Here is a 19941-nt window from a genome sequence, read left to right as displayed (position 1 = left end):
CTTTTTTTGACTTTTGCCTCCAACCTTCCAGACTGTGAACCTGGTGTCAGCCAGGATTGTCTCTCTTTATTGCTTAATTGTACTTCCCAAGCACTTAATTCGGTGCTCTCCATACAGTAAGGGCTCAATAAATACTACTGAATGAATGAATCAATCAACTTAATCCTTGCTTCGAGCACTCCTGGACCTGGATCACACCTTGTTTTGCCCATTTCCTGCCCACTCCAGGCCACCCAAACTGATGGACATTTCCCATCCCTTTGTCCTTGGGACAGAGCCAGGTGGGGTATTGGATCACCATTTCCACTTTGGATCAAGCAAATATTCCTCCAATAAGTTCATATTGTATATGCCCCTCATGACCAATAGGGAAGAGATTTGCACTGTCATGTTGTAGTGTAACTATTTCCTAGCTATTATGGTATTTGTTATGTGCTTACTATGTGCCAGGAACTGTTCTTAGCACTGGAGTAGATACAAGCTAATCAGGATGAACACAGTCCATGTCGCACATGGGGCTCACAGACTTAATCCCAACTTTACAGATGAGGTGACTAAGGCAGAGAGAAGTGAAGCGACTTGCCCAAGGTCACCCAGCAGACAAGTGGCAGAGCCAGGATTAGAAAAAAGATCCTTCTAACCCCAAGCCTATGCTCTATCCAGTAGCCCTCGGTGCTTCTCATCTTTTTCAATCAAAATTAAGAAGACAACATTGATACCCTACAGGGTCACCTGAGCTCAGGGCCTCCCTGGCAGCCAGTCACCAAGCTAGTAGGTCCTTCACCTTGCTTCCAACCAAATGGTTCTTCATTTCCTCCCAGCATTGTCCTCCCAAAGGTGAAGCTTCAACAGATTACTATGGATTCTGACATTGAACATGGAAGGGTTTTCAAGTTATTAGATAAGACTTCCAGTAACCAGCCTGGGCTGCCTTAGTATGTTACTCTGAATGATAATAATAACAATAATAATGATAATAAAATAATTGTGGTATCTGTTAAGTTCTTACTATGTGCCTGGCACTGTACTAAGCGCTGCGGTGAATACACGCAAATGGGGTGGACACAGTCCTTGTCAGTCAGAGAGACAGTCAAGTGAGGGACTGGGATTAGAACACAAGTTCTTCTGACTGCCAGGTCTATGGTTTATTCACTAGGCCATGCTGTTTCTGCTCTGAATAATGAAAATGCTATACATAGCTTCTTGTAATGCTTTTTGTCCTCAAGGGAACCTTTTATTTACAGGGCTGTGCGATCAGCTCTTGGTTTGTGGTATTACAAAAGACAGAATGCTTTGGATGTGAAATATTAAAAAACAATATTTCCCACCCAATACGGACTTTGCAAGCATTATTTAAGTCAGAAAATGGGTTATTTTCTGGAGCTGTTTTTTAGCCATTTCTAGATTATATTAACTTGGGTTAGAAATCAAACGTGCGTTCAGTACGTGTTTCATCTGGGAATAATGGCGGTTCTCTGCCTCCTCCACCATCACCAGACCTAGGCCTTTGGAAATGAAATTGAACTGATGGTCTCGTGGATGGTGGATAAGACAGAAGAGTATGTAGTTTCCTTTCTCATTCTCTCTCCCAGCCAAACCTGGTTATGCAATAAAGAATGTCTAAAACTGGGTCTACACCAGCCAAATGAATGAACTCTGTTCTCTTGTTTGACTGAAAGTGTTTCAGTCCTCCACTGCAGCACACTACCTTGAACCCAATGAAAATTGGAACAGTTTCACTGATGCTGAGCATCAAGGATGGTAATCTTATGTAAGAAAAGTCTATGTGCAAAGATTTCCGGAAGGCCCAACTTCAGGACTCCTGATTCCATTTTAAAATTGGGCTTTCACACACAAATTCCACCTTGTTTCCTAAATGCAAACTGTCAGTCAAAGCAGAAATCTGTTTTATTGTTCTTTTTGGATTCAGGAAACATACATTTTTCTTCCCAGGCATTGTTTTGAGGGGGATGAAAAGTAAATTCTGTTTTAGCATCATTGCACTCAATCTATCAAATTCAAAGCCCAGTAATACAAGTTATAGTTCATTAGAAAAGTCACAAATAGAAGGAGGCTTTTTTATGGACCTGAAGAATTAAAAAGGCAATTAAAACTCTAAAGGAAAGGATCTTTCAGACTTAAACTTTCAGTTTTAAGCAATTTCCTCTGGTGGACAATAAGTCCAGAAATATTAAAAATTATCAGTCACACAGCTTCATTAAGTACTCAAACAATCAGTTGTGGAACATAAAATCATCACTATGCCAAGAGTCAAAACAATTTAGCACCGCATATTCCTAATCTGAAACCCAAATCTTCATTTAACTACACACTTTGTTCCAACCTTTGCTCCAACCTTAATTTGGCTTTTCCACAATTGATTTTGTCCACAGTTGAACTCTGATTTTTTAAATTGTCAAGGAAATATATGTCATCACATGTCTAAAATTCCTGATTAAAGCATTATTTTGCAGCAAATTCTGCAACTCTTTTCAATCACAGTAGTTCTGTAGGTTAAGTTTTATTACCAACATTGTCTCCGCTTTTCATCTGCAATATCAAGGTGTTCAAGAAGAGGTTTAGCTATAACTACTTTATATTTATAAATACTATCATTTGACGGATCCGAAATATTTTCCGGTAACCTTTCGATCCTAGTGTATGTTCTTATTTTTTTCCTCAACTTCTGGGGCTCGGGGATTTCAGCTTCATTGTATGTATTCTGAATTATGTGACCTTTTAATGATCATAATTTTACAGAAGCCTTGTCTATCTAATTTTTTATATTCCCAATCAAGAAAAAGTGACTTTTTTAGAGTCAGCAGCTAATGAACTAAAAATTGGTATTTGTTGCTTACATCTCTTCAACAAAATGAGTCCTGAAATTTATAATTCATTACAGCAGTCATTCATTCTGTGACATTTATTGAGTATCTAGTATACACAGAGCACCGCACAAAATGCCTGGGAGAGTGCAATAAAACTGCAATAAAAGTAAAAGACATGATCCGTGCCCATGAGGTGTTCACAAACTAATTCAGTGAATGGGCTGGGTTTAAGGAGTTTGCATTTTGTTCCAAATTGTGAGAAAATGTTTGTTTTCCCCTTCCGTCTCATTCTTCTCACAAGAATGAGGAGAGTAATAAGAACAGGCTGGATGTGACCCTGACCCACTGAGAGCCAGGTGGGAGAATTTTGTATGGAAAATTCCCTTCAAAGAAGTAGAAATAATAAAAATAAAGAAGACTGAGCATGGTCAAATTCCCCCACAAATGGTCTACCCTATACCAACTTCTTAATTAATCGGGCATTTATTTTACTCATAAATCATTTCTTTATAGGCTGAAAATGGGGAAATGACTCTGCTTGTTATAAATCTATTCTGAGATAATGATGGGGTGAAGTCTTTCCTCGGGAAGGATGATAAGCATCATTTGAGAGATGTCAGGCCCAAAAACCTGTCAATCTAACAATGGTACTCATTGAATGCTTACTGTGTGCAGAGCACTGAACTAAATGCTTGGGATGGTACAGTAATATAGAGATCCCTGACCTCAAGGAGCTTACAGTCTGGTTGGCAGAGACAGACAATAAAACAAATTACAGATAGGGGAAGCAGCTGAGCAAAAGGAGACTACCTAAGTGCTGTGAGGCTGGGGGTGGGGTATCAAAATGGTTAAGGGGTGAGTTGGCTGGAGGAATTGATTCTACTGGCTGTGGGTTTTGCAGCACCCCTCAAACTCTCTTGCCCCAGCCAGCCATTTCCTCTCTATTCAAGGAGTACTGAAATGAGGGTGAATCACCAAACTTTGGAACAAAAAAAACTGAGGCTCCAGAAGCAAGCAGGGAAGATGCTACTGGGAGAAAAACCAGGGAGAGAAGTCGACAGAAAGGTAAGAAGTGAGGGGAAAAGAGGGGTAACAGATTTCAGGACCAGCTGTGTTGGGAAATCTGGTTCTGGCCTCAGTTGTATCACTTGTTTTATGAATGGTGTTGAATTTCAGAGTGCATTTTCTTGGGGCCTCATTGACATGTTTGTGGAATGGAGGTGAGAGGATTTTTCTGGTGTGTCACAGCATCGAGATGAAATTCTCTGCTTATGTTATTGGTGAAACCCCACATTTCTATATCTGAGGGTGCTTTGACCTAGAATAGTAATAATAATTATGGCATTTGTTAAGCACTGTTCTATGCACTAGGTAGCATACAAGGTAATTGAGTTGTCCCAAGTGGGGCTCACACTCTTTATCTCCATCTTACAGATGAGGTAACTGAGGCACAGAGAAGTTAATTGGCTTGCCCAAGACCACACAACAGACAAGTGGTGAAGCCGGGGTTAGAACCCACGTCCTCTGATTCCCAAACTCGTGTTCTTGCCATTAAGCCACGGTGCTTCCCCAAACCAAAATACCCAAACCCAGGACAGATAATCCCTAAATTTAGAAAGTGACAAGGTACAAGGTGGTACTCCATGGAAATCCATCCTTCCCCTATCCCTGGCCCTACCCTTCCTCTTACATTTTGAAAATCATGAGAACAGTTCGTAGTCCATTTCTGACTCTGCCAAGTTTACTTTGGGTACTGGTTGGTACCAGGATTGTGATATTTAGTGCACCTCCATGTAACAGTGTAGGACCAAAATTGAAATGGAAAAAGACAATCAAGAAAAACAGCGAATGAACTGGAATCATGAAAACTGGTTTCAACTAGGAACTTCAACATTGTTTGGTGACTGAAATAGCCGAACTCTTTGGGAAATAGGCCAGGAAGCTAGCCAGCTCAGTTTCTCTTCAAGCCACGTGGAGATAATCATTTAGCAAATAATTTGGAGGCAGCATGGCTCAGTGGTTAAAGCCCAGGGACCAGGAGGCCTTTGTTTTATCCCAGCTCCACTAAATAATAATAATAACAATAATCATAATTGTGGTATTCATTGATTGTGATATGTGCCAGGCACTGTCCTAAGCACTGGGATAGATACAAGCAAATTGGATTGGACACAGTCCCCATCCCACATGTGGCTCACAGTCTTAATCTCCATTTTACAAGGTAGGTAACTGAGGCACAAGGAAATGAAGTGACTTGCCCTTATCTGCACCTACCTACTGTGTGACCTTGGGCAAGTCACTTAACCTCATTGTGCCTCATTTTCCTCATTTGTAAAATGGGAACAAGACACCTGTTCTCCCTACCGTTTAGATGCTGAGCTCAGTACGGAACAGGGACCGTCTGTTTTCTATTTGCCTGTTCTTGGTTGCTCATGGAGAGGAAGGAAATGAAATGGACATAACCAACCCTGGAGTCTTCATCAGGTTCCCCTCCATTCATTCATTCATTCACTCCATGGCATAAAACGAGGTGCCTTTGCAGTTTAAAATGGAAGCTGGGGACAGGCTACGGGGAGAGTGCTGATTCAGCGGGGAGCAGGGGAAGTAAAGAAAGTTTGGTCTCGAAGCTTCAGCTAGCAAAGGAAACAAAAACTGGCAAGAGTAATATATTGCTCAAGGCAGGCACAGGTGGATGGAGCTGCAGGCCAGGTCAAAAAAAGAGAGAAAGATTTATGTTATGTGCAAACCAAAGGGCAGAAGAAAAATCGCCAATCAGGCTGGGCAGCACTGAAGGGAAGGAAGCAGCTGTTCATACAGTGAAGGGATGGTCAGGTAAGACAGGCTGGAAATAATAATCAGAGGGCCATCTGCTGACCTGGGATTGTGCACCCTCCAGGCATGGAACAAATTCTGTCCTTTAGGAGCTCAAGCAGCGGAGCCATTACAGGGCAGTCAAGTAAACATTGCCCAGACACAAGGCATTAAAGTTACATGAGCTTCACGCAAAAGTTGCCTAGCTCGTTTACTTCATAATGTGAAGTCAAGTGGAAACACAGTGTTTTCTTATTTAGTACTTGGCAGACTTTCCACGAAGCCACTCAGAAAGGCCGGGGACTGGGCGGACGACTCATCGAATGCCATCTCCGTTCTCAGTCACTTTTCGCGTCCGATCCTGATAGGGTCAGTATAGTGACCGGGCGACACTCTGGAGACTGACGCTTGGTAACTACTCAACCCGACATCGTGGCGGAGAGGTGGGTGCGGGTGAGGAGAACAGGGAAGGAGGCAGCCTCGGGTTTTAAAGGCAATCAACGGGGGGCAGGGGAATAGGGAAAGAAGCAGGCATTCAGAGACCTTGGAGGTGTTGGAGGGGGTTGGGGGAGGTGATTGGAAACCAAGCTGAGGAAGTGAACTGGCCATGACCTTGCATTAATGAACAGCACACTCCACTAAAGAGGTGGCCGGCATTTGCGGGGCTTTGCTCAGAGGAAGCCTGCCACAGCTGAGTCTTACCAATACTAATGAGTGTCATTATGTCCACTCATACAAATGAGCCAAATATCTGACAAAAGGATGGGGAGAGGAGGAGAGGTTTATAATGTGATAGCGAAAGAAGAAATTTAAGACATAATGTCACTGAGGAAACTTGACTTGGCAACGGCCGCTGCGCCAGAGGATCTGGAAGGTGCAATCAAAAGGAAAGCAGTCACTAAGTTATGATGATTAACAGGAGGATGTCCGAATCACGTGAAGACCCAAACAAAGAAGCCAAACGCAAGAGCTGAGGTCAAGCATTAGAAGGGAAAATGCTCTCGCCACCCTTCCTCCTCCCCTCATCCCCAAGTCCACTTGGTGTTCCTTTCCTTCCCTCTCATCAGGTGTCAAAACCCCAGTGGAACTATATGAAACGAGGGGGAAAATTCACTCCTTTGGTATTTTTCGAACAGTGTCTTTGCCCTAAGTTTCTGGCTTCAGAAGACAGAAGCTAACTGCCCTAAAGAGATCAACCCACATATTGAGTTGATTTGGTCTACCTTTCAAACAAATATCCATTCTAAAGAAGGCTATAGGACAGGAGGGATGTTTCAGCTATTCACAGAGGATACTACTAAGGTGCGGAAACGTGATCTGAAGTTAAACCCCAAATGCTCTGTGGTGCATAAACAGGCCAGAAAACACAACCCCCCAAATTCAACCATTTTCAAGAATTTCAAAATTCAACCATTCAACCATTCAGCCCATCCAACTTCAAAAAAGAGGGTGTCAATTACTTGAGAAATGTACAAAATCTGTTCCTTGTGACATAATAAAGAGCATACCCCTCTCAGCACTTGACTGTAAGCGCACTGTATGCAGGGAATATATCAATTATTCTATTGTACTCTCCCAAAAGCTTAGTACAGTGCTTTGTACAGAGCAAGTGCTCAATAAATAGTTTTGAACGAATGAATGAACCACCTGTATCATTTTAATGCATAAGGATTCACATATTGTATTAGTAGCAATAGTTGATATAGTAATCAAAATGCTATTTAAGTGCAATGCACTGGACCAAGAACGTGGGAAGATACACCAGAAGCATAGCACTGAAATTTATTTCAGTTATGTTGTAACTCTCCCAAGAACTTAGTACAGTGCTCTGCACACAGTAGATGCTCAATAAATATGATTGACTGGTTGATCATATGAAAACTCACAAACACCTTCAAGCCTCTCCACCATTAATTTTCATCTTTATGTATCAACTCTCTTCAATGCTCCTCCCCAACTCACTCTTTTCTGTCTTTTCAAGGTAACCAAATACCATAGACTCCTTTCTTAGGTAGCTCCCCATTCTGTTACTACTAATACCAAATCAGACAAACCAGTTTTCACCTTGGTTTCAAACTCCACTTTACTCTCTTAAGCACTTAGTACAGTGATCAGCAAACAGTGGGCATTCAATAAATACTACTGATTGAGAAGACATATTCCGTGCCCTCAGGGAACTTATACTCTAACAGGGGAAACAGACATAAACATGTTTTTAAATAGAGTAAACAGAAAATAATCAATCATATTTATTGAGAATTTACTGTGTGCAGAGCACTGTACTAAGCAATTGGGAGAGCATAAAACAATGGAGTTGGTATACAGGTTTCCTGCCTACAAGGAGCTTACATTCTAGAGAGGTAGATAGCCATTAAGATAAATAATGGATATGGCCATGTGCTGTAGAGGGACAGGGAGAAGGGGAAATGAGGACATAGTCAGGGAAAGCCTCTTGGAGGAGATGTGATTTTAATAAGGCACAAAGTGGGGAGAGTGGCGTTCTATAAGATGGCGGGGGGAGGAGTGTCAGGCCAGAGGCAGGCTGTGGACAAGGGGTCAGTGACCAGATAGGCAAGATCAGGTTACAGTGAGCAGGTCAACATTAGAGAAGTGAAGTGTGTGGACCAGGTTGTAGTAGGAAGTCAGGGAGGTAAGCAAGGAGAGGGCAAGGTGATTGAGGCTTTAAAGTCAGTGTTTAGGAATTTCTGTTTGATGCAGAGGGGGAAGGGCAACCACTGGAAGGCCTTGAGGAGTCGGGAGTTGTGAATTGAACTGTTTTGTAGAAAAATGACTCAAACAGCAGGATGATGTATGCATTGGAGTGGGGAGAGACAGGACACAGGAAGGTAAGGAAGGAGGCCGATGCAGTAGTCAAAGAGGAGTAGAATGAGTGGTTGGATCAATGTGACATTAGTTTGGATGATGAGAAAAGGGAGGATTTTAGTGATTCTGTAAAGGTAGAACTGACAGGATTTGGTAACTGACTATATAATTGATTACATACATGTGCAAAAATAAGTACTTAAGTGCTACGGGTGACTACTGGGCTGATAGGACTTGGGAGATGGGACTTTATCAGGGAAGATTAATTGGTACAGGTGGGATTTTAGGAGGGATTCAAGCAAGATGAAAACTGGTTTGTATGATTTGGAATTAGAAGTAAAAGGATGGGAAGCTACCTAAGAAAGGAGTCTATGGAATTTGGTTACCTTGGAAAGAAGGAAAAGAGTTGGGGAGGAGCATTGAAGAGAGTTGATACATAAGATGAAGATTAATTGTAGAGAGGCTTGAAGGTGTTTGTGAGTTTTCATATGATCAATCAATCGTATTTATTGAGCATCTACTGTGTGCAGAGCACTGTACTAAGTGCTTGGGAGAGTACAACATAACAGAATTGATAGATGCATTCCCTGCCTAAAATGATTATCAGTGATTTGATTTGATTTGATATGGAGTGAAATGAGAAACCGCTGGGAGGCTATTTAAGCACTTATTTATTCACCTATTTATTCACCTATTCACTTATTTATCCATCAATTTTCCGTGGTCTTTTTCTTCCTCTCTGTAAATACTTCTGTGTCAGCCTGCCTCATTATATTGCAAGTACCTTGAGGACAGGGACCAGATTGCATCTTTTATCTCTATCACACTCTCCAAAGCACTTAATACAGTGCTCTGCATACAGGAGGTGTTCGATAATTACTGTTAGTGGATTGAAACGTTTAAGTGCATAAGCTCTTTTATATAATGGGTGAAAAAAATATTTAGGATTCTAAAGTGTTTGTTTTTTTATAAAGGTATTTGTAAAGCACATATTATGTGCCAGGTACTGTAGTGAGCGCCAGGGTAGATACAAGCTAACTGAGTTGAACATCGGGTCCATAATTCACTAGGGTAGATACAAGCTAATCAGGGTGGACACAGTCCATGTCCCACATGGGGCTCACAGTCCTACTCCCCATTTTACAGATGAGGAGACTGAGGCACAGAGAATTTAAATGACTTGCCCAAGGTCACACGACAGACAAGTGGCAGAGGGTGCAGCATCTAAGGCTCTTGAAAAGAATCTTCTCACTGGTCCTAAACATGGCAAGGTGGTTGGTCCAGAACTAGCTGCAAAGCCAAAGGGAGGTAAACTCATCCAGACATTTTTTAATGAAGATTTGCACCTTATCAGAGATTTTTTCCTGTTTAATGGGGGGGGGGGCGGTTTGCCATTTAGCCTACATTTAAAATTCAAGGTAGCAGAGGAGAGAGTAAATCTCTGATTTGCAGAACACTAATAACTCAATCCAGGTAGCCAATAAACCCCTGAAAACAACCTTGGCCTCAGAATGGGATTGTATATAACTGTTAACATAGAGCACCACGGGGGTGTCCTGTCAGAGAAGATTCTGGGCGCTGAGGGGGACACCTTGACTAGCAGGAAGATCCGATTTTATGTAGGATAAAATGATCTATTTTAAAGGTCCACAACTATCCTGAGTATTTTATTCAAAACCTTTTTGTAAGGGATGTCCAACTGGGAACATCTTGCTCATAGGCCTGTGTTGTCAACAGGGGGAAAGTTGAAAATCAGAGTCAAGCTTAATTAGATTTTTTTTCCCCTAGCTCACATTTCCGGGCCATTCTTTCAGGACCACTGTGACAAATAGTAGCCTTTGGAGACTAATTTCTCCCAACCTTTCAAATGACGAAAGGGCAAATACAGTCAGGCAGAAGGGTCAAAATGCAGAGACGGCTGCAGCTCTTGGGATTTTAAAAAGAGCACTAGTATTCACATCTGAGAGTTGCTCTTTGTAACATTCTTCATTTCTGTCATTTTGTCACTTGGTTGTCATTACACGGCCATGATATCTAAGCAGGTAGAGGACTGGGAGTGTGCCTTGAACCTGCTCTGTTACACTGACCACAGTGCTCTCCTTACAGTGAGTGTTACATAAATACCACTGGCTGTCAGAATTATTCATCCATTTATAGCATTTATTGAGGGCCCTCTAATGTGCCAACTTCACCTCATTTTTGATGTGCTCTGTGTATTTAAAGACCACTGCTTTTTATGATATTTGTTATTATGAATAAAAATAATAATAATAGTAGTCGTTAAGCATTTACTCTGTGCCAAGCACTGTTCTAAGTGCTGGGGTAGATACAAAATTATCAATTTGGACACAGTCCCTTTCCCACATAGGGCTTACAGTCTATGTCAGAGGGAGTGGGATTTAATCCTCATTTTTCAGATGAGGAGACTGAGGCACAGAGCAATTAACTGGGTTTCCCAGGGTCACCCAGTGGTGGAGCCAGAATTAGAACTCAGGTCCTTCTTACTCTAAGGCCCATGATCTATCCACTAGGACACGCTGCATGTCAAGTGCTTACTACTTGCCAGGCACTGTACTAAGCACTGGGATAAATACAAGATCATCAGGTTGACTCCAATTACTGTTCCACGCAGGGCTCACAGTCTTAATCCCCATTTTACAGATGAGATAACTAAGGCAAAGAGAAGTTAAGTGGCTTGCCAAAGGTCACAGCAGCCAAGTGGCAGAACCAGGATTAGAAGCCAGGTCCTTCTGACTCACAGGACCATGTTCTACCCACTAAGCCATACTGCTGCTCTAATATCTTTACTTTTTTCTATGGTTTCCATTTTAGAGATCTTCTTCAGAAAACCTCTATTAATTTTGTGGTGTTTTCTCTAACCACAAAAAATTCAAGACTCTATTCCATCTCTTCCCAAACATGTTGTGTATTCAATTTTTTCCTAGTTTCATAACAAACACCACATCTGTTATTTCAATGACAACAGATGTTACACTGAAATTGTAATAACTTCTGAGTTAACTATATTCAAAACTTTATAGTTACACACATTCCAATAACTTAATCCTCTTCCATTATCCCTTCAAACCGATTTAGTCCTGCAGAAGTTGGAGAAAATCAAATCTTCATTGTGTTTGTGCTTGTATAGATGAAAAAAATCCCTTCATGATTTATCTCTCATGATATTAATCTTGTCTCTCATGTAAAGATGGGGTAACTATCACAGCAACATCAACAATTCCTTGACTCATGAAGATAAATTTCATAGCAAATTCAGGCACATTATGCATGCATCTGTGTGCAGAAACACACACTCTGTGTGTTCCATATGAGGCTCATAAATCTCCCTCACAAATCAGATCTATATTACCAACAATTTCCTTTTTTTATAAATGACCTTAATGTATCCAAGAGGCCACACAGCTCAAGTTTGGATTTCCTTTTCCATTTGGTTGCTCTGAGAACCATCACCTTCCCCACAGATACATCCAATTTCCTCTCCTCATGCTTTCTCTTTCTTCTGAAAGTTGCCTCAGGAAAGCAGCACGGCCTAGGGAAAAGAGCACAGACTTAGAGTCAGGAAACCTAGGTTTTAGTCCCAGCTTTGCCAATAGTCTGTTATGTGAACTTGAGCAGGTAATTTCTTTTCTTTGTGCCTCAGATTGCTCACCTGTAAAATGGGGCTAAGCTACCTGTTCTCCTATACTGTGATCTCTGAAGAGACAGGGAACTGTGTCTTTTATCTCATTCCTTCCAAGGGCTGGGCAGATAGAAAGTGCTTCCTACATGTCTGTCATTTTTAAGTTCCTGTGGGCAGGGTTTGGGTCTATGGATTGTCTTGTCCTCTTCTAAGTGCTTTGTAAAGTGCTCTGCACACAGTAAGCTCTCAACAAATCTTATTGATTGATAACCATTACCACCCACTCCAACTTGGGTTCCAAATGCCCAGACCTGTGGTTGATCTTGCCCTTTCTGGGCACTGGTTACCCTGTCTTTACTTTTCCTCCAGACTTTAAGCTTCTTCTCTAGTCAGTAAGCTTCTTATGGTCAGAGAAAGTGTCTATCAACTCTGTTGTATTGTATTCTCCCAAACGCTTAGTAAATACAGTTAAGTGATTGATTCCCTATTTAAAAACCCTACTTAAAGCTCATCTCCTCCAAGAGGTCTTCCCAGACTGAGCTCCCCTTTTTCCTCTGCTCCCTCTACCCCCCCTTCACCTCTCCGCAACTAAACCCTCTTCTCCCCCCTTTCCCTCTGCTCCTCCCCCTCTCCCGTCCCATCCCCTCAGCACTGTACTCGTCTGCTCAACAGTATATATCTTCATTACCCTATTTATTTTGTTAATGAGATGTACTTCACCTTGATTCTATTGATTTGCTATTGTTTTAATGAGATATTCTTCTCCTTGTTTCTATTTACTGCCATTGTTATTGTCTGTCTGTCTCCCCCGATTAGACTGTAAGCCCATCAAAGGGCAGGGACTGTCTCTGTTACCAATTTGTACATTCCAAACGCTTAGTACAGTGCTCTGCACATAGTAAGCGCTCAAAAAATACTATTGAATGAATGAATGAATTCCCTTCCATTAATTTCAGCACAACCAACAAACAATCCCAAACAACCAAATGGGTTCACTGCAGCAGGGCCACTGGTGGGAGAGTCCTGGCTCCAAACTAAATTCTGAGCTCCCTGGAAAGTGCCCTCAATTTTTCACTGTTTTGTCCATTTCTTGAAGCCTGTAAACCTGTCTCAACTCAATAGAGTTTGAAGGACAGAACCCAGCCAACACGGACCACTCCATAAGCTTGAAGGCAGAAGAAGTGGATAATTGTAATAGTAGTGGTGGGATCTATCAGTTGTGTTTATTGAGCACTTAATGTGGGCAGAACACTGTACTAAGTGCTTGGGAGAGTCCAACATGACATAGTTGGTAGATGCATTCCCTGAAAGAGTAGTAGTACTTTTATTCATTCAGTAGTACTTATTAAGCACTTACTATGTGCAGAGCACTGTACTAAGCACTTGGAATGTACAATTCAGCAACAGATAGAGACCATCCCTGCCCAATGACGGACTCACAGTGAGACCCACTTAGTACATACATTGTAGTAGATACCTGTGAACTATAGAATGAAAAAGTGACCCATTTATGCCCACTAAGATCTAAAACACTAATGGGGAAGAGAAACATAAAGATATTTACAACTGCCCATCCATCTCTGCATCAAACACAAACTTCTGTCTACCAGCTTCAAGGCACTTTTAACCATGTCCTTCCATGGGACTGGAACTCCTTCCCTCTTCATATACAACAGTCCACCACTCTACCTACCTTAAAAACCCTCCTAAAATCACATCTCTTCCAAAAGACCTTCCCTAAGCCCACATTTTTCCTATCCACCCTCCCCTCATTGTTCACTATAAACTTGATTGAGTACTCAAACACTTTTATACCTACCCCACCCCCACAGCACTTACGTATATATCCTTATATGCTATGTCCCCTATCTGTAATTTATTTTAATGTCTACTTCCCTCAGTTGACTGTAAGTGCCTTATGGCAGAGAACGCATCTAACAACTCTATTATAATTGTACTTCCCAACTAATCAGTACAGGGCTCTGAAACACAGTAAATGCTCACTAAATATTATTGATAGATTGATGGATTGATTGAATAATAATAATGATAATTGTGATATTTGTTATGTGTTTACTATCTGCCAGGCACTGTACAAAGTGCTGGGGTGGACACAAGCAAATTGGTTTGGATACAGTCCCCGTCCAAAGTGGAGTGCACAGTCTCAATCCCCATTTTACAGATGCGGTAAATGAGGCCCAGAGAAGCGAAGTGACTTGCCCAAAGCATACAGCGGACAAGTGGAGAAGCCAGGATTAGAACCCATGACCTTCTGACTCCAAGGTCCATGCTCTATCCATTAGGCAAATAGAATAAATTGAATGAAGATACAAACATGAGAGCTGAAGATGGGTAGAAATAGATTTATGAGCACAAATATTCTGAGGAGCAGGAGGAACACACACCTGGTCACTTGACCATGAGAGAAATAACACCATCAGGAACATTTGTGTCTCTCTAAAAACAAAGTCAAACCCATTTCAATTGAAACAATCATGTAGGATTTCCAACCTACCTGAAAACCCTTCCCCATTTCATTTCTAAATTATGAGTGTTGATCTTGGACTACAACGTGGGGACAAGTTGAACTCCAACTCCTCCTCCTCTTCGTCCCCGGCTCTATCCCTCTTGCTAAAGAAAGGGATCTGATCGTTTAATTGATCTTTTCCACCTTTGACTTCAATCAAGTGTAATTTTCTCACTCTTCACTACCGCTGAACCCAGGCCAGATAGAATAGCGATTTCGCTGGCTGCTCGCTTTGGCAGAATTACAGCAGTATCAATAGAGATGGACCAAGACTGTTAGTTATTCCTACAGTTCTACTAATTGGTTCATCTTGTGCTTAGACAAGCATTATTTGAAGCTGAATTACTGAGGCTTAATTCAGACTGAAACGTTCAGAGTTAACTACTAATGAATCTTTACTTTTTGGACAGGGTTTCCTAATAAGTAATTTAACTATGACAAACCAACCTATTAGGTCTGAAATGGATAAGATGGAATGCACAGCAAAACAACATTTCCTTCTTGTATATATTTTTGAATTGCGGATTAATTGCCTAGTAAAGCAGACAGCGTGGATTTCCATATTTTCTCTCATATATCATCAGAAATCTAACACAGAAGCTGAAATGTTTTACCTGGGCTGTAAGGTCGGTTCCATTTGTCAAGACAGGCACAGTTACTTTATCTCAGACATTCTTATCTGGGTTGTTCAGTAACTCAAGGACATCATCTGCCTTTGGATCAGCCCAGCCTTGAGAAAGTCGGGCCCTGGGAACACCAGAACCTCTCATTCATTTATTTTCAGGTCTTCACTTTTCTCCCTGTTAAGAGGCTCGTTCCTCTGCACTGATAGGAAAGATCTGGTCCTGACACCCTAAGGACACTAGAACTCAGTCTTCTCAGAGAAGCTCAGGTTGCCCCGGTAGAAAGAGTCCGGGCCGGTCACGAAATGTCATTCTGATCTTGCTCCTCCAGTTGTCTACATGTGACATTAGAAGCAGTATTGCTTAGTGGAAAGAGCACGGGCTTGGGAATCAGTTACTTATCAGCTCTGCTACTTGTCATCTGTTTGACTTTGGGCAAGTCACTTAACTTCTCTGTGCCTCAGTTTCTTCATCTGTAAAATGGGGAGTAAGGCTGTGAGCCCCACGTGGGATAACCTGAATACCTTGTATCTACCCCAGCGCTTAGAACAGTGCTTGGCACACAGTAAGCACTTTACAAATACCATCATAATTATATTATTATTGGGCAAGTCACTTTTCTGTGTTATTTAAGTGATTACCATATTTCAGGCACTGTACTAGTGCTGGAGTAGATGCAGCATGAGAAGCATCATGGCATAGTGGATAGAGCATGGGCCTGGGAGTCGGAAGGTCTGGATTCTAATCCTGGTTCCACCACTTGTCTGCTCTATGGCTTTGAACAAGTCACTTAACTTCTCTGGGCCTCAGTTACCTTATCTTTTAAATGGGGGTAGAGACTGTGAGCCCCGTGAGGGACAGGGAATGTGTCCAACCAGATTTGCTTTTATCCACTCAGAGCTTAATACATTGCCTACAACATAGTAAGTGCTCAACAAATACCATAATTATTATCATTATTATAAACTCATCAGGTTGGATACAGTCCCTATCCCACATGGGGCTCACAGTCTTCATCCCAAGGTAACTGAGGCACAGAGAAGTTAAGTGACTTGTCCAAGATCACACAGCAAATAAGTTCTCCCTCATCTACAAAATAAGGATTCAATATCTAGGGAAGCTGTGTGGTCTGGTGGAAAGAGTCAGAGAACCTGGATTCTAATCTCAGTTCTGCCTCATACTTGCCCAAGGTCACAAGTCACTTAACTTCTGTGTCAGTTCCTTCATCTGCAAAATGGGGATTCAGTGACTGTTCTCCCTCTTACATACACTTCGAGTCCATTTGGGAGCTGATTACCTTATATTCACCCCTGAACTTAGCAGTGCTTGGCACATAGTAGGCACTTATTAATAAAAACCCAATGTGGGCAGGGATTGTCTCTATTGCTAAATTGTACTTTCCAAGAACTTAGTACACTGCGCTGCACACAATAAGTGTTCAATAAATACGAGTGAATAAATGAATAACAATAATAGTAATAGTAATAATAGTAAGCGCTCAATAAATATGATTGAATGAATGAATGAATGAATGATCATTATTATTATTGTTGTTGCTATTAACTTATCTATGCCTTGATTTCCTCAACAGTAAAATGGGTATTCAGTATTTGTTCTTCCTCCCCAATAGACTGTGAGCCCTGGGCGAGACGGGCTGTGTCCAATATGATTATCCCTTATCTACCCCTGTGTTTCACACAGTGCTTGGCACATGAAAAGACCTATATATACCACATTTATCGTTTTTGGAAGCTGTGCCCTAAAAGAATCTCTTGCCAGAATTTGAGAAGGAAGTAGGAATCTACAAAATTAACTCTGCAGAATTAACTACTAGGCAGGTCGGCTAGTAGTTCTGCTCATGAGCATGCGGGAACAAATAGTCATGTGTGCTTCCCTATCGATGGAATTATGCGCAGCAAACCAAGATTCTTAGATTCTATAGCCACGGCCAAACTGGGCAAGAAGGCAAGGTGCTTTGGATACATTTCTCCGTGTTTTTCATCAGAACAGGTACTGCCAGCATTCTCCCCCTAAATAGCTGTCACTGTGTTAGAGCCCTCGGTCTCACAAATTAAATGTCTTCTTCAGCAAGGCCCTTTGAAGCCTTTTTTTAAATTACAGAAATCCTGACAAAATTAGTCAAATTGACCAGCTTGTGCTTCCAAGTTGGACCACGCAGTCGGTGCTCTGGAAACTCAGGCTCGGCCCAGTTTGAGCAACGGAAATATTTCCGGCACCTCTGAGCGCTAAAGCGCCACGACCCTGTTGAGATTTAACACAAATGAACCCCTGGATTATTAACGCTGAGGCAGGCACTTTTTCCACACCATTTTTCCGATACATGGCTTTGTTAGCGCTAGAGCACGGAATGATAAATGCTTCGATATGTAAAAAGGTAAAACCTTTAAAGGATTGGTTCCAGGGGAAGAACTCACAAAGTGCTTTTTAAAAACAGCTTCACACAATTCATTCATTTAATCGTTTTTACTGAGCACTTACTGTGTGCAGAGCACTGTACTAAGCGCTTGGAATGAATAATTCGGCCACAGATAGAGACAATCTCTGCCCAACAACAGGCTCTCAGTTTAAAAGGGGGAGACAGACAGCAAAACAAAACAAGATGGTGACTAATGCTCCAGAGGAGATATTTGAGATCCCCCAAGTCAACTCCCATTTCCCAACTTTACAAAGAGCAGAATTCCTACCTCTGAAGAGGTCTCTTTCCATCTCCTTTGTGCAGCTAAAGGGCTTCTTTGGTTTGGGAGTTTTCCATGGTATTTGTAACTGCTTACTACATGTCAAACACTGGGATAGATACAAGTTCATGAGGTTGGACATTGTCCCTATCCGACACGGGGCTTCACAGGCTAAGTAGGAGGGAGAACAGGTATTTAATCCCCATTTTACAGTTGAGGTAACTGAGGCACAGAGAAATTAAGTCACTTCCTCAAGGTCACACAGCAGGCACGTGTCAGAGCAAGAATTAGAACCCAGGTCCTCTTATTCCTAGGTCTGTGTTTTTTCTACTAAGCCATGCAGCTTCCCTGATTTAAAGGTTTCCGGGTTCAAACCCCTGGAACCTGGATAAGCCAAGGGTTATTTTCTATTCCCCAGTAGGTAACAACAGAGAATGTTCTACCAGTTTGCTGGGGAGAAGAAACAGTTCAGGGCTTTGTAGGCGGAGTGGCTAAAGAAATGTTTTAGGGTAAATTGAAGAGAAGGATGAGAGATTAGGTTATTTTATGCCATTTATTGAGCACTTATTGTGTGCAGATGATTGTACTAAGCACCTAGGAGAGTAAAGTACAATAGAACTTTAGAACTTCTCCAAGTGGGACTTGGAGAAGCAGCGTGGCTCAGTGGAAAGAGCCCGGGCTTGGGATTCAGAGATCCTGGGTTCGAATCCCTGCTCTGCCACTTGTCAGCTGTGTGACTGTGGGCAAGTCACTTAACTTCTCTGTGCCTCAGTTACCTCATCTGTAAAATGGGGATTGACTGTGAGCCTCCCGTGGGACAACCTGATTACCCTGTATCTACCCCAGCGCTTAGAACAGTGCTCTGCACATAGCGCTTAACAAATACCAACATTATTATTATTATTATTATTCATTCATTCATTCAATAGTATTTATTGAGTGCTTACTATGTGCAGAGCACTGTACTAAGCGCTTGGGATGAACAAGTCGGCAACAGATAGAGACAGTCCCTGCCGTTTGACAGGCTTACAGTCTAATCGGGGGAGACGGACAGACAAGACCAATGGCAATAAATTTATTATTAATAGAGTCGGTAGACCCAATCCCTGCCAAGAAGTAACTTACAATCTAGAGAGAAATGTCCAGGTGAATGCTCAATTTGATGCATTCAATTGTCTCAACAGTGCAGCTCTTCACTAGATCAATCAATCAATCAATGCAGGGCACTGTACTAAACACTCCCTGTTCTCTGCCCAAAACAAGCTTACATTCTAGATGGGAAGATAGACATTAATATAAATTGTTGTTAATATATAATTTATAGATATGTACATAAGTGTTGACCCTCTCAGGGTCTCATCTGGAGAGTTTCCAGTACTCTACCAGTCTCCACTATGGGAGGGAGAGTCAGGCAGAGGCTTACCCATTCCACTCCTAGCTTGGGCAGTGGCTAGCAGGTGGAAGGCAATCTGCTTCAAGTCAAACTCCACTGTCCTGCAGAGCAGCAGCATGGGAGAGAGTTGAGGGCGGAGACTCAGGTTTACTGCGCGGAAGGAAGCAATGGTAAACCTGTTGCGTATTTTTACCAAAAGAAACTCTATGGATCCACTACCAGAACGATTGCAGGTGGAGGTGGGGTGTTCCGGGAGAGATGTGTGATACGTCCATAGTGTTGCTGTGGGTCAAAGATGAGTCGACAACATAAAACAAGACATAAGTGTTGTGGGACTGAGGATGGGTTGAATATCAAATACCCAAAGGTCACAGATCTAAGTCCATACACGATGCAGAAGGAAGATGGAACTGGGGAAAAGAGGGCTTAATTGGGGAAGGCCTCTTGGAGATGGGACTTTAATAAGGCTATGAAAGTTGGAGGGAGTGGTGGTGGTCTGGAGTATCGTGGCTCAGTGGAAAGAGCACGGGCTTGGGAGTCAGAGGTCATGGGTTCGAATCCCTGCTCCGCCGCTTGTCAGCTGTGTGACTTTGGGCAAGT

At 42.0% G+C, this 19941-nt stretch overlaps 1 non-coding gene across 1 annotated transcript; it reads left to right on the top strand.

The window, feature by feature from the left end:
• Window positions 1-19290: 19290 nt before the first annotated feature.
• LOC114812465 lies at window positions 19291-19428 on the top strand. Its single transcript, XR_003760118.1, has one exon. It is a non-coding gene; the product is annotated as a small nucleolar RNA SNORA7 (small nucleolar RNA).
• Window positions 19429-19941: the final 513 nt, after the last annotated feature.

Source organism: Ornithorhynchus anatinus, chromosome 5 (assembly GCF_004115215.2).
Source record: "Ornithorhynchus anatinus isolate Pmale09 chromosome 5, mOrnAna1.pri.v4, whole genome shotgun sequence".
Taxonomy (NCBI): Eukaryota; Metazoa; Chordata; class Mammalia; order Monotremata; family Ornithorhynchidae; genus Ornithorhynchus; species Ornithorhynchus anatinus.
The sequence above is the reverse complement of the archived record's forward strand: the minus strand, read 5'-3'. Positions and strand labels throughout refer to the sequence as shown.